The sequence below is a fragment of the Rhinopithecus roxellana genome, chromosome 1, assembly GCF_007565055.1.
Source record: "Rhinopithecus roxellana isolate Shanxi Qingling chromosome 1, ASM756505v1, whole genome shotgun sequence".
Classification (NCBI taxonomy): Eukaryota; Metazoa; Chordata; class Mammalia; order Primates; family Cercopithecidae; genus Rhinopithecus; species Rhinopithecus roxellana.
Genome location: NC_044549.1, coordinates 192510078 through 192524866, shown reverse-complemented (window position 1 = coordinate 192524866; position 14789 = coordinate 192510078).

Here is a 14789-nt window from a genome sequence, read left to right as displayed (position 1 = left end):
GTATTTATCTTTCTGTGCCTGGCTTATTTCACTTAAGATAATGACCTCCAGTGCTGTCCATGTTGCTGCAAATGACAACATTTTATTCTTTTTTATGACTGAATAGTATTTCATTGTGTATATGTACTACATTTTCTTTATCCATTCTTCTTTTGATGGACACTTAGGTTGACTCCATATCTTGGGCACTGTGAATAGTGCTGCAGTAACTATGGGAGCACAGACATCTCTTTGACATACTGATTTCCTGTTCTTTGGGTAGTAGTGGGATTGCTGGATCATATGGTAGTTGTAGTTTTAGTTTTTTGAGAAATCTACACACTGTTTTCCATAATGGTTGAACTAATTTACATTCCTATCAATAGTGTATGAATTCCCTTTTCTCTGCACCCTCACCCTCTGCATTTGTTTTTGTCTTTTTCATAATAGCCATTCTAACTGGAGTGATTTGATATCTCATCGTGGTTTTGATTTGTATTTCTCTGATGATTAGTGATGTTGAGCATTTTTTTCATGTATTTCTTGGCCATTTATATGTCTTCTTTTGAGAAATGTGTATTCAGATCATTTGCCCATTTAAAAATTATTGGAGTTTTTTTGCTATTGAGTTGTTTGAGTTTTTTGTACTTCCTGGATATGAATTCCTGGTTGGATGAACACTGCAAATATTTTCTCTCATTCTGTAGGCTGTCTCATTCCTCTATTGATTGTTTCCTTTTCTGTGCAGAAGCTTTTTAGTTTGATATAATCCAATTTGCCTATATTTGGTTTTGTTGCCTGTGCGTTTGAGGGCTTATCCATAAAATCTTTGCCCAGGCCAATGTCCTGAAGCATTTCTCCTATATTATCTTTTAGCAGTTTCATAGTTTTGGGTTTTATATTTAGGTTTTTAATCCATTTCGCGTTGATTTTTGTATAAGGTGAGACATAGGAAGTCTAGTTTCTTTCCTTTTCATATGGGTAGTCAGTTTTCCCGGCACCATTTATTGAAGAGACTGTTCTTTTCCCAATATGTTACAGGGCCTTTGTTAAAAATCAGTTAATTGCCAGGCATGGTGGTACATGCCTGTAGTCTCAGCTACTTGGAAGGTTGATATAGGAGGATTGCTTAAGCCCAGGAGTTTGAGGCCTACAGTATACTATGATTGTGAGTAGTCACTGCACTCCAGCCTGGGAAACACAGCAAGATCCAGTCTTAAAAAAAAAGAAGGGTTGGGGGGTGGTAGGGGACTGGGTGCGATGGCTCACAACTATAATCCCAGAACTTTGGGAGGCTGACGTGGGTGGATTGCTTGAGCCCAGGAGTTCGAGACCAAACAGGGCAACATGGCAAAACCCAGTCTTTATCAAAAAATGCAAAAATTAAACGGGGATGGTGGTGCACACCTGTAGTCCTAGCTACTCGAGAGGCTAAAGTGGGAGGATTGCTTGAGCCTAGGAGGTTGAGACTGCAGTGAGCAGAGATCACATCATTGCACTTCAGTCTGGGTGACAGAGCAAGACCCTGTTTCAAAAAAACAATTAGTTTGCTATAAATACATGGATTTATTTCTGGGTTCTCTATTCTGTTCCATTGGTCAATGTGTCTTTTCTAATGGCAGTACTATGCTGTTTTGTTTACTATAGCTTTGTATAGTATATTTTGAGGTTAGTGTGATGCCTCCAACTTTGTTCTTTTTGCTCAGGATTGCTTTGGCTATTTGGGGTTGTTTGTAGTTCCATATGAATTTTAGGATTATTTTTTCTATTTCTATGAAGAATGTCATTGGTATTTTGATAGGGATTGCATTTAATCTGTAGATCACTTCAGGTAGTTTGGTCATTTTAACAATATTAATTCAATATATGAACATTGATGTCTTTCTGTTTTTGTGTATGTCCTCTTCAATTTATTTCATCAGAATTTTATAATTTCCTTCCCTCCCTCCCTTCTTTCCTTCCTTCCTTCCTCCCTTTCTTTTTGAGACAGAGCCTCACTCTGTTGTCCAGGCCGGAGTACAGTGGCATGATCTCGGCTCATTGCAACCTCCACTTCCCGAATTCAAGTGATTCTCATGCCCCAGCTTCCTGAGTAGCTGAGATTACAGGTCCATGCCACCACGCCCAGCTAATTTTTGTATTTTTAGTACAGACAGGGTTTTGCCATGTTGACTAGGCTGATTTTGAACTCTTGGCCTCAAGTGTTCCTCCTGCTTAGGCCCCCCAAAGTGTTGGGATTACAGGAGTGAGCCACTGTGCCTGGCCTCTACTGATTTTTGTATATTGATTTTATATACTACAATTTTATGAATTTGTTCATTAGTTCTGAGAATTTTTTGATGAAGTCTTTAAGTTTTCGGTATATAAGATCATACCATCTGCAAATAGTGACAATTTGACATTTTCTTTCCAGCTTAGATGCCCTTTATTCTTTAATCTTGCCTAAATGCTCTGGCTAGTATTCTCCATACTAAGTTGAATAAGAGTGGTGAAAGTGGGTATCTTTGTCTTTTTCTGGTTTTTAGAGGAAAAGTTTTCAACTTTCTCCTGTTTAAGATGATATTAGCTGTGGGTTTGTCATATATGGCCTTTATTGTGTTGAGGTATGTTCTTTTTGTACTTACTTTTTTGAGAATTTTTATCATGAAAGGATGTTGAATTTTATCAAATGCCTTTTCTGCATTGATTAAGATGATCATTTGGTTTTTGTCCTTGATTCTGTTGATGTGATGTATCTTTTGTTTATTGATTTGCATATGTTGAATCATCCTTGCATTCCTGTAGTAAATCCCACTTGATCATCGTGTGTAATCCTTTTGATATGTTGTTGGATCTGGTTTGCTAATATTTTGTTGAGAATTTTTACATCTATGTTCATCAGGGATATTGGCCTGTAGCTTTCTTTTTTTTCTTGTGCTTTTGCCTGGTTTTGGCATTAGGGTAATGTTGGGGTTGTAGAATGAGTTTGGAAGAATTCCCTCCCCTTTAATTTTTTGGAATAATTTGAGAGGAATTGGTATTAGTTATTTAAGTGCCTGGTGCAATTCAGCAGTGAAGCCATTGGTCCTAGGCTTTTCTTGGTTGGGAGACTTTTTATTTCTCCCTCAATCTCATTACTTGCTATTGATTTGTTCAGGTTTTCTATTTCTTCCCAATTCAATTTTGGTAGATTGCATGTGTCCAGGAATTCATTTCCTCCAGGCTTTTCATCTTGTTGGCATATAGTTGTTTCATAATAGTCTCTAATGATCATTTGTATTCCTGTGGTAACAGTTGTTTTTTTCATTTCTGATTTTATTTATTTGGGTTGTTGCTCTCTTTTATTTAAATTAGTCTAGTTAGTGGTTTGTTGATTTTATCTTTTCAAAAAAACTTTTTGTTTTGTTGGTTTGTATTTTTTTGTCTCAATTTCATTCTTTCTGCTCTCATCTTTATTATTTATTTCCTTATGCTAATTTTGAGTTTTGTTGGTTCTTGTTTCTGTAGTTCCCTGACGTGCATCATTAGTTTGTTTATTTTTAATCTTTCTGCTTTTTCGATGTAGGCATTTATTGTCATAAACATTCCTCTTAGTAATGCTTTTGATGTGTCCCATTGGTTTTGGTATGTTGTGTTTCTATTTTCATTTGTTTCAATAAATTTTTAAACGTCCTTCTTAATTTCTTCATTGATATATTTATGATTCAGGAACATGTTATTTACTTTCTATGTGTTTGCACAGTTTCCGAAGTTTCTGTTATTATTGATTTCTAGTTTTATTTCATTATAGTCAGAAAATATATTTAATATGGTTTTGAATTTAAAAAATGTGTTGAGACTTGTTTTTAGGGCTAACATATGGTCTTTTTTTTTTTTTTTTTTTTTTTTTTGAGACGGAGTCTCGCTCTGTCACCCAGGCTGGAGTGCTGTGGCCGGATCTCAGCTCACTGCAAGTTCCACCTCCCGGGTTCACGCCATTCTCCTGCCTCAGCCTCCCGAGTAGCTGGGACTACAGGCGCCGCCACCTCGCCCGGCTAGTTTTTTGTAGTTTTTTTTAGTAGAGATGGGGTTTCACCGTGTTAGCCAGGATGGTCTCGATCTCCTGACCTCGTGATCCGCCCGTCTCGGCCTCCCAAAGTGCTAGGATTACAGGCTTGAGCCACCGCGCCCGGCCACATATGGTCTATCTTGGAGGATGTTCTATATGCTGATGAGAAGAATGTGTATTCTGCAGCTGTTAGATAAAGTGTTCTGTAAATGTCTGTTAGGTCCATTTGGTCTATATCGCCGTTTAAATCTGATGTTTCTTTGTTGATTTTCTGTCTACATTATCTGGTCAAAGCTGAGAATGAGGTATTGAAATCCCCAACTTAATTGTGTTGGAGTCTGTCTTCCCTTTAGATCTAATGATATTTGCTTTGTATATCTGAGTGTATATATATTTAAAATTGTTGTACCCTCTTACTGAATTGATCCCTTTATTATTATATAATGACATTCTTTTTCTCTTTTTACAGTTTTTGACTTAAAGTAAAAAGCTCTTGTTTGTTTTTGGTTTCTGTTTGAATTTACATTTGGCGTTTAAAAATTATTTTTATTTTTAACTTTTGTAGGTACATAGTAGGTGTATTCATTTATGGGATATATGAGATCTTTTGGTACAGACATGCAATGCATGGTAATCACATCATGAAAAATTGGGTATCCATCTCCTCAAGCAGTTATCCTTTTTGTTTTTTGCATTTATCCTTTTTATTACAAGCAATCTAATTATACTCTTTTAATTATTTTTAAATGTACAATTAAAGTATTATTATAGCCCCCCTATTGTGCTATCAAATACTGACTGTCTTATTCATTCTTTCTAATTTTTTTTTGTACTTATTAGCCCTCTCTGCCTCCCCTCACCCCCAACTACCCTTCCCGGTTTCTGGTAACCATTCTTCTATTCTCTATATCCATGAGTTCGATTGCTTTGATTTTTAGATCCCACAAGTAAGTGGGAACATGTGATGTTTGTCTTTCTGTGCCTGGCTTGTTTCGCTTAATATCACGACCTCCAGTTCCATGTTGTTGCAAATGACAGGATTCTGGGTTTTTTGTTTGTTTGTTTTTTTGTTTTTTTTTTGTGGGGGGGCTGTATAGTACTTCATTGTGTGTAAGTATCACATTTTCTTTATCCATTCATCTGTTGATGGACACTTAGGTTACTTCCAAATCTTGGCTATTGTGAACAGTGCTGCAACAAACATGGGAGTGCAAATGTCTCTTTGATATACTGATTTCTTTTCTTTTGGATATATACCCACCAGTGGGATTGCTGGATCATATGGTAGCTCTATTTTTAGTTTTTTGAGATTGCTAAATGATTCTCCATAAAGGTTGTACAAATGTGCCTTCTTACCAACAGTGTACGAGGGTTCTCCCTTCTCTTCATCCTTGCTAGCATTTGTTATTGCCTGACTTTTGGATAAAAGCCATTTTAACTGGGGGTGAGATAATATCTCATTGTAGTTTTGATTTGCATTTCTCTGATAATTAATGATGTTGAGCACTTTTTCACATGCCTGTTTGCCATTTGTATGTCTTGTTTTGAGAAATGTCTAGTCAGACCTTTTGCTCATTTCTTTTTTCTTTTTTCTTTTTTTTTCTGAGATGGAGTTTTGCTCTTGTTGCCCAGGATAGAGTGCAATGGCATGGTCTCAGCTCACCACAAACTCTGCCTTCCAGGTTCAAGTGATTCTTCTGCCTCAGCCTCCTGAGTAGTTGGGATTACAGGCATGTGCCACCAAGCCCGGCTAATTTTGTACTTTTAGTAGAGACAGGGTTGCTCCATGTTGGTCAGGCTGGTCTCGAACTTCTGACCTCAGGTGATCGTCCTGCCTCGGCCTCCCAAAGTGCTGGGATTACAGGCGTGAGCCACTGCACCTGGACCTTTTGCTCATTTCTTGATCAGATTATTAGATTTTTTCCCTATAGAAGTGTTTGAGCTCCTTATATGTTCTGGTTATTAACTTCTTGTTATGTGGATAGTTTTCTAATATTTTCTCCCACTCTTTGTGTTGTCTCTTCACTTTGATGATTGTTTCCTTTGCTGTGCAGAAGCTTTTTAACTTGCTGTGATCCCATTTGTTCATTTTTGCTTTGGTTGCTTGTGCTTGTGACGTATTACTCAATAAATTTTTGCCCAGATTAATGTACTGGAGTGTTTACCCAATGTTTTCTTGCAGAAATTTCATTGAGATTTCTTTTTTATATTTTTTCACTTTCAGTCTATGTGTGTCTTTACAAGTGAAGTGAGTTTCTAATAGGCAGCATACAGTGGCTCCTGGTTTGTTTGGGGTTTTCTTGGAGATGGAGTCTTGCTCTGTCTCTCAGGCTGGAGTGCAGTGGCACAATCTTGGCTCACTGCAACCTCTATCTGCTGGTTCAATTGATTTTCCTGCCTTGGCCTCCTGAGTACCTGGGACTACAGATGCCTACCACCACGCCCAGCTAATTTTTATATTTTTGGTAGGGACAGGTTTCACCATGTTGGCCAGGCTGGTCTCAAACTCCTGACTTTAAGTGATCCTCCCGCCTCAGCCTCCCAAAGTGCTGGGATTACAGGCATGAGCCACTGTGCCTGGCCTGGGTCTTGTTTTTTTAATCCATTCAGCCAGTCTATATTATTTAATTGGGAAATTTAATCTATTTACATTCAAGGTTATTATTGAAATATGATATTTTTTCCTGTCATATTGTTAATTGTTTTCTAGTTGTTTTGAAATTCTTTGTTTTTTTCTTCCTCTAATCATTTATCTTTGCAGTGATAAGGTTTGATTTATTTTTCTTTCTCATTTGTGTATCTTTTCAACCAGTTAATTTTGTACTTTTGTGTTTTCATGATGGTAGCTATCATCCTTTTGCTTCCAGGGGTAGGACTCCTTTAAGTATTTCTTGTAAGGATGGTCTAGTGGCAATGAATTTCCTCAGTTTTAGTTTGGGGAAAATTTTATTTCTTCTTCATTTCTGAAGGATAGTTTTATTGGGTTTGATATTCTTACTTGGCAATTTTTTTTCTTACAGCACTTTGAATATATCATCCCATTCTCTCCTGGCCTGTAAGGTTTCTGCTGAGAAAAATACTGTTAGTCTAATGGGGATTTTCATACATGTGACTTGACACTTTTTTCTTGCTGTTTTAAAAATTCTCTCCTTGTGTTTGACTTTTGACAGTTTGATTATAATGTGCTTCAGAGAGGACCTTTTTGAGATGACTGTATTTGAAGATTTTTTTAGTGTCCTGGATATAAATGTCCATATTTCTCCAAAGTCTTAGAAAGGTTTCAGTGATTATTTCATCAAATAGGTTTTCTATTCCTTTTTCATCTCATTTCCTTCTTAAACATTCAGAATGTGAATATTTGTTTGCTTAATGGTGTCCTGTAAGTACCATAGGCTTTCTTTATTCTTTTTGAATTCTTTTTTCTTTTTTTAGTCTGACTGCGTTATTTCAGAAGACCTGTCTCCAAGTTTAGAAATTATTTTCTTCTTCTTTATCTAGTTTGTTGTTGAAGCTCTCTATTGTACTTTTTATTTCTTTTGTGGAATTTTTTAGCTTCAAGATTTCTGTTTGGTTCTTTAAAAAAATTAATATGTATTTCTTTGTTGAAATTCTCATTCAGAGTGTTAATGTTTACCTGATTTCATTTAATTGTCTGTATTTATCCTGTATCTTGCTGAGATTCCTTAGGCTCATTAGTTTCAGTTCCTTTTTAGGCATCTGATAGCTCTCATTTTGGGCAATGTGTTATTGGAGAATTATTGTGTTCCTTTGGTAGTGTTGTGTTTCCTTGTTTTCTTATGTTTCTTGTGTTCCTAGGTTGATATCTGTGCATCTGATGAAACAGTCACCTCTCCCAATTTTATGGAGTAGCTTTCATTGGGAAAGACTTTTTTCCTGTAGTTGTGACCTATAGTGTTGACTGTGTAAGGTGCTTTGGCTTTGGTTCTGAGTGGGTGCAGTAGTATAGTCTCCACACTCGATCTTAGACAAAAGGCTGAGAAGCAATAACAGTTATGTAGTCTCTGTGTGATTTTTGACAGCATCAGCAGTATTTGAGTGCCACAGTGGCATAGACTGTGGACATTTGTGGAGGCAGTAGTGTAGTTTTGCTGGTGGTAAGTGTCCACTGGTGGTCAGTTCTCGGATTATGGGAGGGTGCTTACCTGGAACAACAGCTTTACTGATTACAGGAGTGCCATTGCCAGCTGTCGTGGGCACCAGGTGGGCACTAGTCCCTGAGGAACACAGCATGTGATGTCTCTACCTCTGGAGGGGGTGGGATTAGCAGAGGTGGTGTGTGCTAGGTAAACCAGTCCTCAGTCTTTGGGGGACACATACACATGCTATATCTCCACTCCTGGATGGGGCAGGGTTGCTGGCAACAGTGGGTGCTAAATGGGCAGGTCCTTGGTCCCCTGGGGACTGCTTGAGGTACATGGTAGCTCTACTGCTGGAGGGGGCAGGGTCTCCAGTGGTGACAGCCTCTAGGTGGGCTGATCTTTGGTCTCTAGGGGTGCCCATGCATAAGGCAGCCTCATCACTGGAGGGGATAGGGTTACTGGCAGCAGTGGGTACCAGGTGGCTGGGCATACACATTGGCTCCCTCACTCCTGAGTGTGATCTCCTTACTGTGCTGGACTATCTCCTTCTTGGATCACAGAGTGCTATGTGGGCTTTAGTGCTGGAGTCATGGCTCTACTGCTAGGTCTGGCTGGGATGTTGGCACTGAGTCTTCTGTATGGGCATGGTGGAATGACCACAGGGCCCCAGGGATATTGGAGATATAGGGGCCATTAGGTCCTGGGGCAGGATATACTTCAGCAGTGGCTTCTTTCCCAAAATGGTACCATGCCATGACAGCTTAGGTCCCAGGGAGTGTGCGGGAGAGGGCTCATCGTGTGTTTGTGGATTGTTGCAGGAAGTCAGGGACCCTGAATGCAGGAACCGGCTGGAGCCACAGCAGAGGAACATACATTGTGAAGATTTCATTTTAGTATGGACATATATCAGTTCCCAAAATTCATACTCTTATAATTTCTTATGCCTGTCTTACTTTAATCTCTTAATCCTGTTATCTTCGTAAGCTGAGGATGTACGTCACCTCAGGTCCACTGTGATGATTGCATTAACTATACAAATTGATTGTAAAACAGGTGTGTTTGAACAATATGAAATCGATGCACCTTGGAAACGAACAGAATAACAGTGATTTTCAGGAAACAAGGGAAGACAACCATAAGGTCTAACTGCCTGAGGGGTTGGGCAGAATACAGCCATATTTTTCTTCTTGCAGAGAGCCTATAAATAGACATGCAAGTAGGGAAGATATTGCTGAGTTCTTTTTCCCAGCAAGGAATATTAATAATTAATACCCTGGAAAAGGAATGCATTCCTGGGGGGAGGTCTATAAACTGCAGCTCTGGGAGTATCTGTCTTACGTGGTTGAGATAAGGACTAAAATACGCCCTGGTCTCCTGTAGTACCCTCAGGCTTATTAGGGTGGGGAAGGAACCATACCCTGGTTCCTTCCTAAATTTGAGGTCAGACTGGTTCTCTGCTCTCGAATCTTGTTTTCTGTTGTTTAAGATGTCTATCAAGACAATACGTACACAGCTGAATGTAGACCCTTATCAGGAGTTTTTGATTTGCCTTTGCCTTGTGATCTTTATTGGCCTTAGAAGCATGTCATCTTTGTTCTCCTTTTTGCCCTTTGAAGCATGTGACCTTTGTGACCTACTCCGTGTTCATACACCCCCTTCCCTTTTGAAGTCCTTAATAAAAACCTTTTGGTTTTGCAGCTCATGTGGGCATTACGGTCCTTCCGATATGTGATGTCACCCCCAGAGGCCCAGCTGTAAAATTCCTCGCTTTGTACTCTTTCTCTTTATTTCTCAGACTGGTCAACACTTAAGGAAAATAGAAAGAACCTACGTTGAAATATTGGGGGTGGGTTCCTCCGATAGTGGATGTATTTTAAAACCACCACACTGCCATAGGCAAAATAAGTAGATTTAGAAACAAAGGGATATTATACCTAATGACCCCCCACTTAAAACAATTTTTTAGACTTCCATTCTCTGAAATTCTGGGCTTTGGTGGTTTAGAGATTTGTTTCTAAGGAAAGGAGTTCCTCCAGCAAGAACTAAACAATGATTCCCTTGATTTGGAGCTGAGACTGCCATCTGACCATTTTCCAAGTCATCTGTCATTGGATAAGCAAGAGAAGAGGAAAGTGAAAGAGAGGAAAAAAGTATGGTATTGTTTGATGTGATTAAACTTATCATCAGGCAAAAAAATAGTTTAGCTCATATAATACCTTTAAACAGATAGATCTACCAAATGCTTGGATCCCTTAGAAATGAAGGTACTGGCTGAAAGGAAAAGGAGCATGGAATCGCTGGTAGAGAAAATAAGTCATAAATGGAGGGAAGGCCTTATGATCAGGGGAAGAAATGAGAGCTGTCATCTTATTTATGTATTTTTTAATGTTTCATGTATTCTTTTATGTGTTTTCACTTTTCTTTCTTTAGCCTTTATACTTCACTATTGTATATAGGGTGTGATACTGTTGTAAACTTCATCATTTAGTCCATAAGTATCAGAATGTGGATGTGATATCAGTACAGAACCTGAAGAGAAATGGCCACCAACTAGACTTGGTGATGGATGGTTCTAGCTTTGGAATTGGGTTGATGGATGTGGTAACTGATGACACATTGGATTGGCTTCCTTGGAGAGTGATAATGTGAGTGCGTCTTTGATTGTATAAAGGAACATCGCAATATATTAAGTGGCAACACTTTTTTGAAATATAAACATTGGAAGCAACGGTTATATTGGTGTTGGGCAACAAAAGGGATGGCTTTGTGTTTGACATTTTTGTGGGTTTATTTTCTGCTGTCTATCATCTGAGCCCTCTTTCTATGTGTGTGGAATTCCTCACTGTATGTGTCTTGGTTGTGGTGAGCAATACTCCCACTATAGAAAATGAGGATAGTTACTCACTTTTGTAGTTAAAGTATGTGCATGTAACCTCAGCTTGACTAATCAGATAACATCTTGACTGCAATCTCATGAAACTCTGAGATACAACCAACTACCTAAACTGCTCCTGAATTCCTGAACTACAGAAACTGTGTGAAACAATATATGTTTATTATTGTTTTAAGTGGCTAAGTTGTGGGATAATTTGCAATGCAACAATAGATAATGAATACACCTTCTCTTCTTCTTTTTTTTTTTTATTATACTTTAAGTTCTAGGGTACATGTGCATAACGTGCAGGTTTGTTACATATGTATACTTGTGCCATGTTTGTGTGCTGCACCCATCAACTCGTCAGCACCCATCAACTCGTCATTTACATCAGTTATAACTCCCAATGCAATCCCTCCCCCCTCCCCCCTCCCCATGATAGGCCCCGGTGTGTGATGTTCCCCTTCCCGAGTCCAAGTGATCTCATTGTTCAGTTCCCACCTATGAGTGAGAACATGCGGTGTTTGGTTTTCTGTTCTTGCGATAGTTTGCTGAGAATGATGGTTTGCAGCTGCATCCATGTCCCTACAAAGGACTCAAACTCATCCTTTTTTATGGCTGCATAGTATTCCATGATGTATATGTGCCACATTTTCTTAATCCAGTCTGTCACAGATGGACATTTGGGTCGATTCCAAGTCTTTGCTATTGTGAATAGTGCCGCAATAAACATACGTGTGCATGTGTCTTTATAGCAGCATGATTTATAATCCTTTGGGTATATACCCAGTAATGGGATGGCTGGGTCATATGGTACTTCTAGTTCTAGATCCTTTAGGAATTGCCATACTGTTTTCCATAATGGTTGAACTAGTTTACAATCCCACCAACTGTGTAAAAGTGTTCCTATTTCTCCACATCCTCTCCAGCACCTGTTGTTTCCTGACTTTTTAATGATTGCCATTCTAACTGGTGTGAGATGGTATCTCATTGTGGTTTTGATTTGCATTTCTCTGATGGCCAGTGATGATGAGCATGTTTTCATGTGTCTGTTGGCTGTATGAATGTCTTCTTTTGAGAAATGTCTGTTCATATCCTTTGCCCACTTTTTGATGGGGTTGTTTGTTTTTTTCTTGTAAATTTATTTGAGTTCTTTGTAGGTTCTGGATATTAGCCCTTTGTCAGATGAGTAGATTGCAAAAATTTTCTCCCATTCTGTAGGTTGCCTGTTCACTCTGATGGTAGTTTCTTTTGCTGTGCAGAAGCTCTTTAGTTTAATTAGATCCCATTTGTCAATTTTGGCTTTTGCTGCCGTTGCTTTTGGTGTTTTGGACATGAAGTCCTTGCCCATGCCTATGTCCTGAATGGTATTACCTAGATTTTCTTCTAGGGTTTTTATGGTATTAGGTCTAACATTGAAGTCTCTAATCCATCTTGAATTAATTTTCGTATAAGGGGTAAGGAAAGGATCCAGTTTCAGCTTTCTGCTTATGGCTAGCCAGTTTTCCCAGCACCATTTATTAAATAGGGAATCCTTTCCCCATTTCTTGTTTTTCTCAGGTTTATCAAAGATCAGATGGCTGTAGATGTGTGGTATTTTTTCTGAGGACTCTGTTCTGTTCCATTGGTCTATATCTCTGTTTTGGTACCAGTACCATGCTGTTTTGGTTACTGTAGCCTTGTAGTATAGTTTGAAGTCAGGTATTGTGATGCTTCCAGCTTTGTTCTTTTGACTTAGGATTGTCTTGGAAATGCAGGCTCTTTTTTGGTTCCATATGAACTTTAAAGCAGTTTTTTCCAATTCTGTGAAGAAACTCATTGGGAGCTTGATGGGGATGGCATTGAATCTATAAATTACCTTGGGCAGTATGGCAATTTTCACGATATTGATTCTTCCTACACCTTCTCTTCTTCATGGGGAGTGGAAATGTCACAGCGCCTTCACAACTCTCACAAAGATATTCTTACCATCACCCTCTTCAATCTACCATTTAATTCTTTGCCCTCTCTTGCAAAATTGCTAGGAGGCTTGTCCTGGCAGAATTCCTTCAACAATCTTTTTAAGCATTTTCTGTATGAAAAGATTGGTTTCTTTATTCAAAATGTAAGAAACCTTGACACCTATTATATTGTTTTCAGCTCTTAAGACTTCTGCCAAAACTCCTAGATAATATGAAAAGTGTAACATCCTTCTTTATTTTTGACTCCCATTCTCATTTGTATCCCCCATTATAAGTACAGTCATCCCTCAATATCTATGGGGGATTTGTTCCAGGACCTCCTCTGATACCAAAATGTAAGTATGCTCAAGTCTCTGATATAAAATGGGATAGTGTTTGCATATAACCTACGCACATCCTCCCGTACACTTTAATTTTTTTATTTTTAAATTTATGGGTACAGAGTAGGTGTATATATATTTATGAGGTACATGAGATACTTTGATAGAGGCATACAATGTGCAATAATCACATCAGTGTATATGGGGTATCTATTACCTGAAACATTCATATTTCTGTGTGTTACAAACATTCCAATTGTACTCCTTTAGTTATTCTAAAACATACAACAAATTATAACTGACTGTAGTCACCTTCTTGTGCTATCAAATACTAGGTCTTATTCATTCTATCTAACTATATTTTTGTACCCGTTTTGACACCCACTTCCCCCACCCCCACCACTACCCTTCACAGCTTTTAGTAACCATCATTTTACTCTATCTCCATGAGTTCAATTGTTTTAATTTTTAGTTCCCACAAATTGGTAATAACATGCAAGGTTTGTTTTTCCATGCCTGGCTTATTTCACTTAACATAACGTCCTCCAGTTCCATCCATGTTGTTGCAAATGACACTATCTCATTCCTTTTTGTAGTTAAATAGTACTCCATCATGTACACGTGCCACATTTACTTTATCCATTTGTCTGTTGATGAACACTTAGGTCCAAATCTTGGCTATTGTTGAGTAGAGCTGCAATAAACATGAGAGTACGGATATCTCTTCAATATATTGATTTCCTTTCTTTTGGGTATATACGTAGCTGTGGGATTGCTAGATCATATAGTAGTTCTATTTTCAGTTTCTTGAGGGAACTTCTGTCCTCCAGAGTGGCTGTACTAATTCACATTCCCACCAACAGTATATGAGGGTTCCCTTTTCTCCACATCCCCACTAGCATTTGTTATTGCCTGTCTTTTGGATAAAAGCCATTTTAACTGGGGTGAGATAATATAGTTTTGATATGCATTTCTTTGATGATCAGTGATGTTGGGCACCTTTTCATATACCTGTTTGCCATTCATATGTCTTCTTTTGAGAAATATCTATTCAGATCTTTTGCCCATTTTTAATTGGATTATTAGATATTTTCTTACAGAGTTGTTTGTGCTTGTTATATATTCTGGTTATTAACCACTTGACAGATGGATAGTTTACAAATATTTTTTCCCATTCTATGTGTTGTCTCTTCACTTTGTTGATTATTTCCTTTGCTGTGCAGAAGCTTTTTAACTGATGATCCCACTTATCCATTTTCTTTGATTGTCTGTGCTTTTGGGGTATTACTCAAGAAATCTGCTTGGCCAGGCGTGGTGGCTCATGCCTGTAATCTCAGCACTTTGGGAGGCTGAGGCAGGCGGATCACTTGAGGCCAGGAGTTTAAGATCAGCCTGGCCAACATGGCAAAACCCCATCTCTTCTAAAAATACATAAATTAGCCAGGTGTGGTGGGGCATGCCTGTAATCCCAGCTACTTGGGGGGCCTGAGGCATGAGAATCTCTTGAACCTAGGAGGCAGAGGTTGC